This window comes from Lissotriton helveticus, chromosome 2_1 (assembly GCF_964261635.1).
Source record: "Lissotriton helveticus chromosome 2_1, aLisHel1.1, whole genome shotgun sequence".
In the NCBI taxonomy this organism is placed as follows: domain Eukaryota; kingdom Metazoa; phylum Chordata; class Amphibia; order Caudata; family Salamandridae; genus Lissotriton; species Lissotriton helveticus.
The window spans coordinates 1,544,665,842-1,544,680,584 of record NC_136059.1 but is presented as its reverse complement, the minus strand read 5'-3'; positions in this window follow the sequence as shown (position 1 = coordinate 1,544,680,584).

Below are 14,743 nucleotides of genomic sequence, written 5' to 3'. Positions count from 1 at the left end.
CGTGAAATTTTCAAAACGTATGGCCCGCTCCGGTCCGCTCCTATCTTAAAAGTCTCAGGGTGATTCGTCAAGCGGGGGCCGAGAAAAAAGGAGGGTCCCAAAACGTGTTTTCCCATGCAATTTCCTATCGGAACCTTTAATCGCAACTACAGCCCGAACTGCTGAATGGAATTACACCAAATTTGGCAAAGAGGTAGCCCTTGGTTTCCAGTCGTGCCTTTTGCTTAAATGGTTTAAATCCGTTCTGTAGTTCCTGAGAAAATCAAAAGTAAAATCACATACATATGTATGGCCGCGGAGGATCCGTGCACCCTGCCGAGCACGAGCCGTATTCTAATTGGCTGTCAACCCTCCAAATCAGGAAGTGTTGGCAGCCATCTTGTAGAACTGAGGCACAAGAAACCTAAGAAAAAAACTCGAAAAGGGGGCAGGGTAGAAACGCCCTGACCCCCTAGGCCTGCTCAGGGGGTCCCACAAGGACCCCCAGGGCCTCCCCAAAAATGTATTTTTTTTTAAATTGGCAAAATCCACGCAGGGTGCGCGGATCTTGCCAATAACCGGGGCCAAATCCCGGGGGCAATGTACTAATGGGTAGCGGGCCCCCCAGCCCCGAGGACTGCCACCCCAGGGCCTTGATATTAAAATGTGCGGGGGCTCATAGCCCCCGGGACCGCCACCCCCGGGCATTATGAATAGGAGGGTGGGGGGGCTCAAAGGCCGCCTCGGGGACCGCCACCCCCCCCCCCCCGGGGCTTTTTTTAATAAAACAAATACCCTGTGTGGGGGGCTCAAGCCCTCCCACACGTCCCGAGGACTGCTACCTCCTCGGGGCTCTAAAGATTCAAAGTGGGGGTCCATGACGGACCCCCCAGCCCGGCGGCTTTGTTAAATATGGAAGGGGGCCGTGCGGCCCCCCTCCTGGAGCCTTGTCGTGGCCCTGGGGACCGCCACCCCCCAGGGCCGGCTCCTGCAGTGTCCCGGGGTGCCCACCCCGGGACACTGTAGTTTGCAATGACCGGGCGGGAGCCTTGTGGCTCCCACCCAGATTGCAGTAAGCCCCACGGAGCTGCATTGCACAGTGTTGTACAAAGGGGCGTGGCCTCTGAACAACTCTCTGCAACGCAGCCCCCTGGCGCATACCGGAGGTACTTGGTGGGCTAGTTGGCCCCAGGGACCCACAGGATTGAGGAGGAATTAACTCTCTAACTTAAAATGCGCCCCAGGGCGTGTTTGCAGACATGCCACCTCAGGCCACGCCCCCTTCCTTCACCACTGTGCAAACGCGCCCTGTGGTGCGTTTTAAGTTGGGGAATTAATTCTCTTTCAATACTGATGGCCAAATAGCCCAACAGGTATCTGCAGTATGCGCCAGGGAGCTGCGTTGCAGACAGGTGTTCCGAGGCCACGCCCCTTTTTACACCTCTCTGCAACGCAGCTATGTGGTGCTTATCGGAGGTACCTAGGTGGCTAGTTTGACCCTAGGGACCCTCAGGATTCAAGGGGACTTAATCTCCCAACTTAGAAAGGACGCAGGGCGCGTTTACACAGTGGTGAAGGGAGGTGACGGGCCTGAGGTGACGTGTGCAAACACGCCCTGTGGCGCGTTTTAAGTTGGGGAAAAATTTCCCTTCAATCCTGAGGGACCCTGGGGGCCAACTAACCTACCAGGTTGTTTTTACTAAGCGCCTTTGCGCTGCTTTACAGAGAGGTGGTGCAGGCAGTGCCACTTTTTACACCTCTCTGCAAAGCAGCTCTGTGGTGCTTACTGGAGGTACCTAGTGGGCTAGTTGGACCCTAGGGACTGTCCGGATTCAAATGAACTTAATCTCCAAAACTACAACAGCCACAGGGCATGTTTACACAGTGGTGAAGGGAGGGGACGGGGCTGAGATGTGCAAACACACCCTGTTGTGTGTTTTAAGTTGGGGAAAAAATTCCCCTTCAATCATGAGGGCTCCTAGGAGCCAACTAGACCACCAGGTGCTTCCAGTAAGGGCCACTGCGCTGCCTTGCAGAGAGGTGGTCTAGGCCATGTCCCTTTTAACATCTCTGCTACGCAGCTCCGTGGCACTTACTGGATGTACCTGGTGGGCTAGTTGGACCCTAGGGGCCCTCCGGATTGAAAAGGAATTATTTCCCCAACTTAAAATGTGTCACAGGGCGTGTTTGCACAGTGGTGAAGGGAGGGGATGGTATAGGAAAGTGGCTTTATATATACTGGACCAAAGTAAAATCAGCCGAACTACAAATTCTGATTTACTCACCTATTATCAGGAGAGACCTCAGTGCTGCATCTTTGAGCCCAGTACTGATCCTGAAAAGTAATTCTAGCCATACTTACCAGTAACTGGAATTTCCTTCCATAGGCTAACATTGACTGGTTTCACTTGGAAATTCTGTTGAGTTTTGGAACTTTAAAATATTGATCTAAAATCAGCCGAACCACAAATTCCGATGTACTCATCTGTTATCAGGAGAGACCTCAATGTTGCATTTTTGAGCCCAGTACTGATCCTGAAAAGTAATTGTAACCGTACTTACCAGTAACTTGAATTCTCCAGTATTGGGGTGTCTTTCATAGATTCATATGCCTGAATCATTCCCCGTCGTCAGAGTGGGAGTCCCACGGCACGTAAAAAAGCAATAATATGCACCTAATAACCAGAAAACCTTAGTAATAAGCAACCAGGAAGTAAAAGTCCACACTCATAACTATCATAGTCATTTTGTATAGTCCAAACTGCAGCCAGTCAGGCGACAGGACCCACCAGAATGTTCTCCCCAGAGGCTCAGGCTCTCAGATTTTCTACCGCACGTCGTGTGAAGGGAGTCTCCCTGAGCTCTGCTCAGTACTTCACCTTTCTGACTGGATTTCTCTCCTTTAGGATGTCATCTACTAAAAAATCTCTCTTCAGGCCTTGTGAATCTTGTGGGAAGCTCCTGCTTTTTTCAGAAGATCCCCACAAAAAGTGCATCTACTGCCTTTATCCTGATCATGAGGTGAGAGAGTGTAAGATCTGCAGGACCTTCCCTCAGAGATAGGGAAGGACGCCTACTTCTGTGGCTGCAGAAGATTAAAGACCAGGATAACCCTTTATCTGAGGTGGGAAGTGTGGCTTCAGGGTCATCTGTATCCTCCAGAAAGAGGATAGCTGAGGAGGATCTATCTTCTCCTGGGGCTAAGGTGTTGAGGAACGTTCAGCCCTCCAAGGGTTCTGGCTTGCCTTCTGCAAAAAAAGGCTTCTCCACCTTCTGGATCGTCATCTGTATCGCCCCCTAAAAAAGACTGGAAAGTCTCTGGTGTCTAAAAAGCTTCCTGAGAAGGTTTTTGCCTCAGAAGACGAAGACCCCGCCGTCGATTGAATCGTCCACGGCTCCTTCAACGTCGACAGTCACCTTCTCGTCGCCGAAACCAAAGATGATAATGTCGTATGCCTCTTCTCTGTCAACACGGTCTCTGTTTCAGTAAGACCTATCTCCTCGACGAAGGTAATGCCATCTATCGTCAACGCTCCATCGTCTGCGATGAAGGGAAGAAAGATCCGGTCGACGAGTGCTCCGTCGACAAAGACCACCTCGGCAATAGCTACACCGTTGACGGCTACCTCGTCGACTAAGACTGGCTCGACGTCGACGACCTCACCATCGACGAAGACTACCTCGTCGTCGACGAAAAATGCCTCGTCGACGAAGACATCGTCGACGAAGGATGCCTGGTCGTCGAAGGTATCATCGATGAAGATTACACCATCGACGAAGTTTACACCATCGACGAAGTTAAATGTCTCGTCAGCACCATCTCCTTCGACGAAGGCACTGTCGACGCCAAGACCGTCTACGCCTCTTCTATCAACTTGCACTGAACTGCAAGTATGGTCCTCCACACCTTCTACGGCCTCCTTTGCCCCACCGACTACGACAGCTTCTTTGCTTGAAAGACGTGGCTTGTCATTGCAAACACTGTCACCACTTAAATTGCCTGACCAATTGCTGGATTCTGATGATGACGAGGAGCAATCTGATGTAGACGACAGGTTCCGCACTGCTACGAGTCTATCAGAATTGCTCATTAAATATCAGGAGGAAGATCAAGACGAGGAACCATTCTCTGAGCCTGTGGATCAAGCTCCTGCCACAATGCACACAGCACAGATGCCTTTGGCCCTTCTCAATAATTTGCAGTTCATGTTAGACGACTACTATCGTCGTTTCCCTCCATCGGAGTCGGCGGGGTCTCTCCCATCAACTCCCATGCCTCAGGCCTCTGCATCTTCTTTGAGATCTCCAAGATCACCTTCTCCAGCGCCATCTCACCATTCTCAGGAGGCTAACACCATGGATGAAGATAGAGAGGAAGGAGAGGTGGATCACAAATCTGTTCTGTCGGAGTAGGATGAATACCAAATTCAGACTCCATCACCTACTGCTCCAGCTACGGCTAACTCCCCTCCAGTAGACATCGGAGGCTTCCATCTTCTGATGGAGAGAGCTACAAAGAGATTTCTAATCCCAATGGATCTTCTGATGGAGAGAGCTACTAAGAGATTTCTAATCCCAATGGAAACTAAGAAAGACGATTGCTTTCTTTATGATTTTAAAGACCCACCTCAAAGGCAAGTCAAAACTATTCCCATCATTGACTTCATATGGAAGGAAGGATTAAAAATTATGGCAACACCCAATTCTCTTCCTGCTGTCTTGCCCCGGTTAGACAAGAAGTATAAGGCACCGGACAACTCTCCTGCTTCCTTTATAGGACAACCTAAGGCTGATTCGGTCGTTGCCCAAGCGGCACAAAGACAGGCCAGGAACCCCTCTTCGCCTATATCTGCGCCACCAGAGAGAGATGGCAGATGATTAGATTCCATCGGGAAAAAGGTCTCCACAATGGCAGCAACAACTGTACGTGCCGCGAACTCCCTAGTGATATTAGGGAGATACGACAGGCAAATGTGGTCCAACATCTCCCTCTATGTTGAGATGTTACCAGAACCTGCGAGATCTGAGGCAAGGCAGATTCTGCGAGAAGGCGAACTTACTTCAGCAGAAATGATCGACGCAGCAGTAGATGTGGCGTCTACAGGATTCAGGCAGCTAGCGGGTGCAAATGTGTTGAGAAGGCAGGGATGGCTGAAATCCACATCTTTTCACCAAGAGTTCCAAACCAATAGTTGACATGCCATTTGATGGCGAGTTTCTTTTTGGCCAGCATATTGACGAAGCCCCAGGCTATCAAGAAGGACACGAGACGGCGAGATCTTTGGGTAGCCTTCAGTTTCGCAGGTCGTCCTTTCGAGGTGCTAAAGGGCGTGGTTCTTTTTCCATAAGAGGAAACTACAATCAGCAGAGGTCATACCAAACCTCTCAATCTAACCAGAGATATATAGTGGCCAGGAGCCACAATTTAGAACTCATCAAGATCCCTCCAAATTCTCCTCCCAAGGGCCTCCAGCACATATCAAGGAGTTGTTCACCCAAATAAATTTGATGATATGGAAGGGAGCGATTGAAAAGGTCCCTTATTTGCAAAAAGGAACAGGGTTTTACTCAAGATTTTTCCTCATACGGGAAAAATCGGGAGATTGGTGCCCCATCCTCGACATGCGCGCCCTCAACAAATATCTGAAAATGTTTTCCTTTCCGGATGTTAATACTTCAAGAATTCCTCCAGCTTCTTTCAATGGGGGATTACATGGCCACCCTCGACCTTCAAGACGCTTATTTTCATGTGCCGATCCTCCCCAGACACAGAAAATTCTTACGATTCAGAGTGGCTGGCAGGGATTTTCAGTTCAAAGTACTCCCCTTTGGACTTCGGTCAGCACCCCGTGTTTTCACAAAAGTTCTAGCTCCGGTGGCAGCACACCTTCGCTTAGAGGGCATTGAAATCTTCCCATACTTGGACGATTGCCGTATCAAGGCGAGTCCTTTTGCAAAGGCAAGCGCATACATTCAAAGATGCCTATCACTATTCCAGTCTCTGGGTCTCTCCATCAACTTCAAGAAATCTCATCTCATTCCATCGCAAAGAAAGTCCTTCTTGGGAGCCACACTGGACACCCAACTCACTCAGGCTTTCGTCTCAAAAGAAAGACAACACAAGATCTGCAAGCTAGCTCGCCTATTGCAAGAAAAAAAGTACATTTTAGTCCGGCTGTTAAAATCTTTACTAGGGATGATTTCATCCTGCATCCCTCTGATACCCAACTGTCGTCTCAGAATGATACCTTTACAAGAGGAACTCAACTTCCAATGGTTGCAGGTTTCGGGGTCGTCGAGGACATCATTCACATAACTCCTCGGATGCGAAAAGCCTTTCTCTGGTAGACTCAGATAAAGAATTTGAAGGAAGGATGTGCATTCCTGGCAGAAGTACCAAATTTCACCATCACCACGGATGCTTCTCTTGAGGGATGGGGAGCAGACCTTCAGGGAATGACTGTCAACGGAATGTGGAATGTGCAACAAAAGAAGTGGCACATCAATCTCCTGGAGCTGCGAGCCATTTTCTTGGCCTTGAAATCCTTTCGAACAGTGATCCAAGGGGCCTCAGTACTAATTCGGACAGACAATACAACAAGTATGCATTACTTAAACAAACAGGGCGGTACAAAGTCGGCTCTGCTCTCTCAACAAGCCCTGGAGGTCTGGGACTGGGCATTGGGTCAAGGCTTCAGAATTTCAGCTGTCCATGTTCCGGGGATCTCCAATGTTCTAGCGGATTCCCTCAGCAGATCTTCAATTTCCAATCACGAATGGGAGATCCATCAACCAAAGTTGGACCGAGTCTTTCGGGAGTGGGGCCACCCCGATCTGGACCTGTTTGCAACAAGTCAGAACCGCAAATGCCCACACTTCACAAGCTGGCTTCCCCACAAGGACTCGTGCGGGAATGCGCTTTCAATGAACTGGTCTCAGATATATGCCTACGCCTTTCCTCCGATTCCGTTGGTTCCCAGAGTCATCCGCAAGATCAAGAAACAGCCTTGTCGCCTCATTCTCATTGCTCCAGGATGGCTTCGCCAATACTGGTTCACTGAACTTCTCCTCCTTTCGGAGTGCGATCCCATTTTCCACCAATACCGAACCTTCTGTCCATTCAGGAGGGTCAAATCTGTCACCCGGACTCAGCCTCCTTGATATTAGCAGCTTGGCTCCTCAACACCTTGAATTCGCACACTTAGAAATCCCTGCGGATTGTCAAGAACTTTTAGCCAATGCTAGAGCACCTGCCACGATTAAGACATACAAACTCAAATGGAAAAGATTCTGCACCTGGTGTCAATCTGCCAATTTGCAATCAATTCATGCCAGACCTGAACAAATCTTACAGTTCTTTCTTCAATTGACGAAATCAGGTTTATCTCATTCCACGTTGAAAGTGTTATTGGCAGCTATCTCAAGGTTCCGTCAGGATGGTTCTAACTCTCTCTACTCTACTAGAGTTATTCAGCAATTTTTTAAAGGATTATTTTGAATGTATCCACCTATTCGCCGTCCGCCTCCATCCTGGCGTTTGAATGTGGTGCTCGCTCAACTCATGCGTCACCCCTTTGAACCTATTCATAAAGGGGATCTTAAGTTCCTTTCTTGGAAGGTATCTCTGTTTTTGGCGCTGACATCAGCTAGGAGGGTCAGCGACATTCAAGCATTCACGATTAAGTCACCTTTTCTACAGTTCACTTCCAATTCAGTGGTGCTTCGTACCAATCCCAGCTTCATGCCTAGGGTACCTACGGATTTTCACCTTAATGAAACGATAATTCTGAAGGTTTTCTTTCCAAATCCTCAAACAGTGACCGAAAAAGAGCCTTACATTCCCTCGATGTCAGGAGGTGTCTCAAATTCTATCTTCACCGAACTGCTACAGTTCGGAAATCCGATCAGCTATTTATAGCATTTGGAAGATTACGTCAAGGTTACTCTGTATCCAAGTAGACCATAGCACGTTGGAGGTCTGCGGCGATTTGTCTGTGTCATCAGCAGGCGGGAAGGCCTTTACAGACAACCCAGAGAGTGCATTCTATGAGAGCAATCTCCTCATCTACCGCGCTGTTTGCTGGTGTGCCTCTTCATCAGATCTGCAGAGCTGCAACCTAGTCCAGCAGACACACCTTTACCAAACATTACTGTTTGAACGCTTCAAGTGATGCAGATATTTCAGTTGGACGAGCTGTTCTCCGCTATCTTTTTAAATAAGGTGAGCCTCTGTTCTCCCTCCTCCACTTGCTCTTTTAGAGGCTTATTTACATGCTGTTATATATCCTAATCTAGTATACATATGTAAGCACTAATGCATTTATATATGTTTATGATATTACTTATGCTTCTTTATTATATGTATACTGTGATACAAGGAGCGTCTAAGGAGCATTATGTTATGTACTGCTATTTACTCTGATTCAGGCATGTGAATCTATGAAAGACACCCCAATACTGGAGAAAAACAATAGTTACTTGCATGTAATCTATGGTTCTCCAGTATTGGTGTCTTGCATAGATTCACAAGCAACCCGTCCACCTCCCCTCAGAGGTTGTTTAGGCTATAGTGTTTTGTTTCACTCCTGTGCAAGAAAATCTGAGAGCCTGAGCCTCTGGGGAGAACATTCTGGTGGGTGCTGTTGCCTGATTGGCTGCAGTTTGGACTATACAAAATGACTATGATAGTCATGAGTGTGGCCATTTTCTCTTGTAGCCTTGGGCTACTTTACTTCCTGGTTGCTTATTACCAAAGTTTTCTGTTTATTAGGTGCATATTATTGCTTTTTTATGTACGGTGGGACTCCTACTCCGGCGTCGGGGAATGATTCAGGCATGTGAATATATGAAAGACACCAATACTGGAGAACCACAGATTACAGGTAAGTAACTATTGTTCTTTCCTTCCATAGGATATCATTGCCTGCTTTTTGCTGAAAAAGTTTCTAAGTGTCGATTTTTTTAAACTTACAAATATCCCTCTAAAATCTGCCGAACTGCGAATTCCGATTTACTCACCTGTTCTCAGGAGAGACCTCAGTGCTGCACCTTCGAGCACAATACTGATCCTGAAAAGTAATTCTAACCATACTTACTAGTAACTTGAACTTCCTTCCATAGAAAATCATTCCCTGCTATATAAAATATATATTTATTTTTTAATTCAAATACAAAAACAATATTAGAATTTCAATATTTTTCAAAACATTTTTTTCCAATTTATATTAAAAATATGTGATGTAATTTAAAAAATAAAATATCTAAAAATAAATAGTTTAAAAAAATGTAGTAAGAAAAAAATATATATAATAATTAATACATTTAAAAATTGTCATTTACAAAACCTTTGAAATTCACTGAAAAAACCATAGGTTTCAGACATATTATAGTTAGGAATTAGCATTTAAAAACCTTTGAAATTCACTGAAAAAGCCATAGGTTTTAGGGGTGTTATAGTTAGCTGGACATTTCACTCGTACAAAACCATTGAAATTCCTCTGTTATAGTTAGTTGTACTAACTATAACTTGCGCGCCCGCAATCCATTGCTGATGATGTCACATATTACATCATTCATGACATGGTCAGTGACATCACTGATGACATCTCAAATGAAATCACTGATGACATCATCCACGTGACAATCTGATACATCTCATCATACACTAGTATAACCTTTCAACACTCATAAAATATGAGGTACCATATTTGATACCAATGACACACCAATACAAGTTTCTAAAAACCCACTCAGTGATTCCTACATCTACAAACACATCTAAACACTTATCTATAGATTCACTCATACATGCTAACAAAGATCAATAGAACACTATTAAATATAAGTATAGACCTACATCGACATTACACACCAGCACACATCCTATTCACTTATGCAGTCATCCTACTCACTTATGCAAACAATTGATCATACTTACATTTACTAAGCTACACACATATACAAACACCACTTTATTCATATAGATGGTAACTCATACTTAGTGTGTTATAAAATCACTATTACAAGTATACAGTTTTCAATACAGTCACTCATACAATCACTGAGTCTTATGTATACTTATTTTTATACAACAACTGTCACATACACTGCCTTTTATATTTCTACTTTGTTGGACATGTATCATTGAGAAATATATTTACTCATCGCCACACCCATAAAGAGATTCACTCACCCAAACAACTGTTTCCACTTACAGTCTTAACCTCATATCCTACTAAATCAACTATTTACACATCTTTGGACAGTCACACACCTCTCACCCAATCACACAAACATTCACTATCCCATACAAATACTCACTTAACTAATTAATAACTAATATAGACTTTCACATAGCTAGTAAACAATTTATGAAGTATTTTACACAACAAGAGATAGAGTGATACAGATATTCATACAGTTTAATCACTATCATATATTTAGTGAGACACTTTAAATTAGTCACTTAGACAGTAAATCAACTGCTACTAAATCCTCCTCCATCCAGACACTTATACATCCACTCAGTCTTCAATGCAGATTGCTATATATATATATATATATATATATATATATATATATATATATATATATACTTATTTAAATATCGAATCAAACCACATTCACTGGATGATGTCATCAGTGATGTGATTTGAGATATCATCAGTGATGTCACTGACCATGTCATGAATGATGTAATATGTGGCATCATCAGCATTGGATTGCGGGTGCACGAGTTATAGTTAGTACAACTAACTATAACAGAGGAATTTCAATGGTTTTGTACGAGTAAAATGTCCAGCTAACTAGAACACCCCTAAAACCTATGTTTTTTTCAGTGAATTTCTAAGGTTTTTTAAATGCTAATTCCTAACTATAACATGTCTGAAACCTATGGTTTTTTCAGTGTATATATATATATATTCACTGAAAAAACCATAGGTTATAGACCATATATAGTTAGGAATTAGCATTTAAAAAACCTTATTTTACTCACACAAAACCATTGAAATTCCATATATAGTTAGTTGCACTAACTATATATCGCGCACCCGCAATCCACTGCTGATCATGTCACATATTACATCATTCATGACATGGTCAGTGACATCACTGATGACATCACTGATGACATCTCAAATGACATCACTGATGACATCACTGATGACAACATCCAGTGACTGTATGTTTCTGTAAAGTTAAAATATGTCTTACATATTGAAGAATGAGTGGATGTATAAGTGTCTGGATGAAGAATTTAGTAGGTGCGTGACTGACTGTATGAGTGAGTGATTAAATGTGTCTCACTGAATGCATGGGTTAGTGACTAAACTGTCTTAATTTGTGAATCATTATGTCTGTTATTCTGTAAACTGCTGCATGTGTTGATCATTAGCTATACGAGAGGCTATATGTGTTATTAATTGGTTGCCCAAGTATTTCTATGGGAGATTGAGTTTGTGTGGGGGTGGCTGGAAGGTGTGTGACTCTGTGCATAGATGTGTGAGCAGTTTATTCACTAGGTGTATGAGTTCAAGAGTGCATGTGGAAACAGCTACATGGGCAGTTGACTGTGTGCATGAGTGTATTGATGAGTGAATGGATATCTCAATGCTACATGTCATAGTAAGTACATATGTAAAACACAGTACATGTGAGAGTTGGCATATATAAATAACTATGCATGAGAGCCACTGAATGAGTGAGTGGTTGTATCGATCATTGTGAACTTGTATCAGGGATTGTATAAGAGAGTAAATATGTGTTAGTATATGTTTCAATAAGTAAGGTGTGTTTAACTGTATAGTTGAAGAAATGGAGGTGAGATTGTTTCTTTGCATGACTGACTGGGTGTGTGAGTAACTCCATGGATGAGTGTCTGTATACACTGAGTGTATCTAAGGTTATATTAGAGTCTGAAGAGGTTTATCGTATTAGCACAAGAATGATGTCAAATGAGATGTCATCAGTGATGTCATCAGTGATGTCACTGACCATGTCATGAATGATGTAATATGTGACATGATCAGCAGTGGATTGCGGGTGCGCGATATATAGTTAGTGCAACTAACTATATATGGAATTTCAATGGTTTTGTGTGAGTAAAATAAGGTTTTTTAAATGCTAATTCCTAACTATATATGGTCTATAACCTATGGTTTTTTCAGTGAATTTCAATGGTTTTTTAATAGCAAATATCATAAGCTGTCGAATGTCAAGTACGTGGTAAGTAAAAACATTTTCGTGTTTATGCACACTGATCTGCTTTGAATGCTGCCCCCCACCCCTCATTTCTATTAGGAGTACTCTCTCTTTGCAGATAGTGAAGGGTAGTTAACGCAGGCCTTTGCCCCCGTTGTAATCCGTCGTGCCTGCTTCTCTCTCCATTTGATTGATTGTTCTCTTTGGTTCATTCTCTATTTACAAACAAGCACAGAGTCGCAATACTCTGTTTAGTCTTTGCAGATAGCTAAAAATCGTGTAAAAAAACAAAAGGAATCGAGCAAAATCAGTAGGCCACTAATGGGATCTCTTTTTGACCTCCCTAAAATAGAAACATTAGGAACAACCTGTTGATAATACCAATGTTTATGTACATAAGCGGCGTTCATTTGTGTTCACAGTACCCCTTGTTGATTGTTTGAATCCAGCATTGAATTGTTCGAAGTTGGTTCTCTTAAGAATCTTCTCTGCCTGCAAACGAGGAAGAATAGGAATATTCTCTCTCCCTTTGCAGATAGTGAAGGGTAGGTAACGCAAACCTTTAACACGTCATGCCTATTTCGTTCCTCATTGATTGATTGTTTCCCCAAACATTGACTGTTTGGGAATTGGTTCTTTTTGGAGGTATTCCCTGTTTGCAAATATACGTAGGAAAATCTTTGCAAATAGTGAAAGGGTACGTAATGCGGACCTTTCTCCCCCGTTGTAATCTGTCATGCCTATCTACTCCCCACTGATTGATGCACCTGTTTCACCCGGACCATTTACTAGAGATACGTCATCTGGCCCGACCAGAGAGCACCCCTAGTGAAAAGGACATATGCAATAATAACGAAGTGATCACTGTATCCTGTTAACAGAAACTTTAGCATGAAACAACCTGGAAAGAAAAGAATATAAGTATAGACCTACATCGACATTACACACCAGCACACATCCTATTCACTTATGCAGTCATCCTACTCACTTATGCAAACAATTGATCATACTTACATTTACTAAGCTACACACATATACAAACACCACTTTATTCATATAGATGGTAACTCATACTTAGTGTGTTATAAAATCACTATTACAAGTATACAGTTTTCAATACAGTCACTCATACAATCACTGAGTCTTATGTATACTTATTTTTATACAACAACTGTCACATACACTGCCTTTTATATTTCTACTTTGTTGGACATGTATCATTGAGAAATATATTTACTCATCGCCACACCCATAAAGAGATTCACTCACCCAAACAACTGTTTCCACTTACAGTCTTAACCTCATATCCTACTAAATCAACTATTTACACATCTTTGGACAGTCACACACCTCTCACCCAATCACACAAACATTCACTATCCCATACAAATACTCACTTAACTAATTAATAACTAATATAGACTTTCACATAGCTAGTAAACAATTTATGAAGTATTTTACACAACAAGAGATAGAGTGATACAGATATTCATACAGTTTAATCACTATCATATATTTAGTGAGACACTTTAAATTAGTCACTTAGACAGTAAATCAACTGCTACTAAATCCTCCTCCATCCAGACACTTATACATCCACTCAGTCTTCAATGCAGATTGCTATATATATATATATATATATATATATATATATATATATATATATATACTTATTTAAATATCGAATCAAACCACATTCACTGGATGATGTCATCAGTGATGTGATTTGAGATATCATCAGTGATGTCACTGACCATGTCATGAATGATGTAATATGTGGCATCATCAGCATTGGATTGCGGGTGCACGAGTTATAGTTAGTACAACTAACTATAACAGAGGAATTTCAATGGTTTTGTACGAGTAAAATGTCCAGCTAACTAGAACACCCCTAAAACCTATGTTTTTTTCAGTGAATTTCTAAGGTTTTTTAAATGCTAATTCCTAACTATAACATGTCTGAAACCTATGGTTTTTTCAGTGTATATATATATATATTCACTGAAAAAACCATAGGTTATAGACCATATATAGTTAGGAATTAGCATTTAAAAAACCTTATTTTACTCACACAAAACCATTGAAATTCCATATATAGTTAGTTGCACTAACTATATATCGCGCACCCGCAATCCACTGCTGATCATGTCACATATTACATCATTCATGACATGGTCAGTGACATCACTGATGACATCACTGATGACATCTCAAATGACATCACTGATGACATCACTGATGACAACATCCAGTGACTGTATGTTTCTGTAAAGTTAAAATATGTCTTACATATTGAAGAATGAGTGGATGTATAAGTGTCTGGATGAAGAATTTAGTAGGTGCGTGACTGACTGTATGAGTGAGTGATTAAATGTGTCTCACTGAATGCATGGGTTAGTGACTAAACTGTCTTAATTTGTGAATCATTATGTCTGTTATTCTGTAAACTGCTGCATGTGTTGATCATTAGCTATACGAGAGGCTATATGTGTTATTAATTGGTTGCCCAAGTATTTCTATGGGAGATTGAGTTTGTGTGGGGGTGGCTGGAAGGTGTGTGACT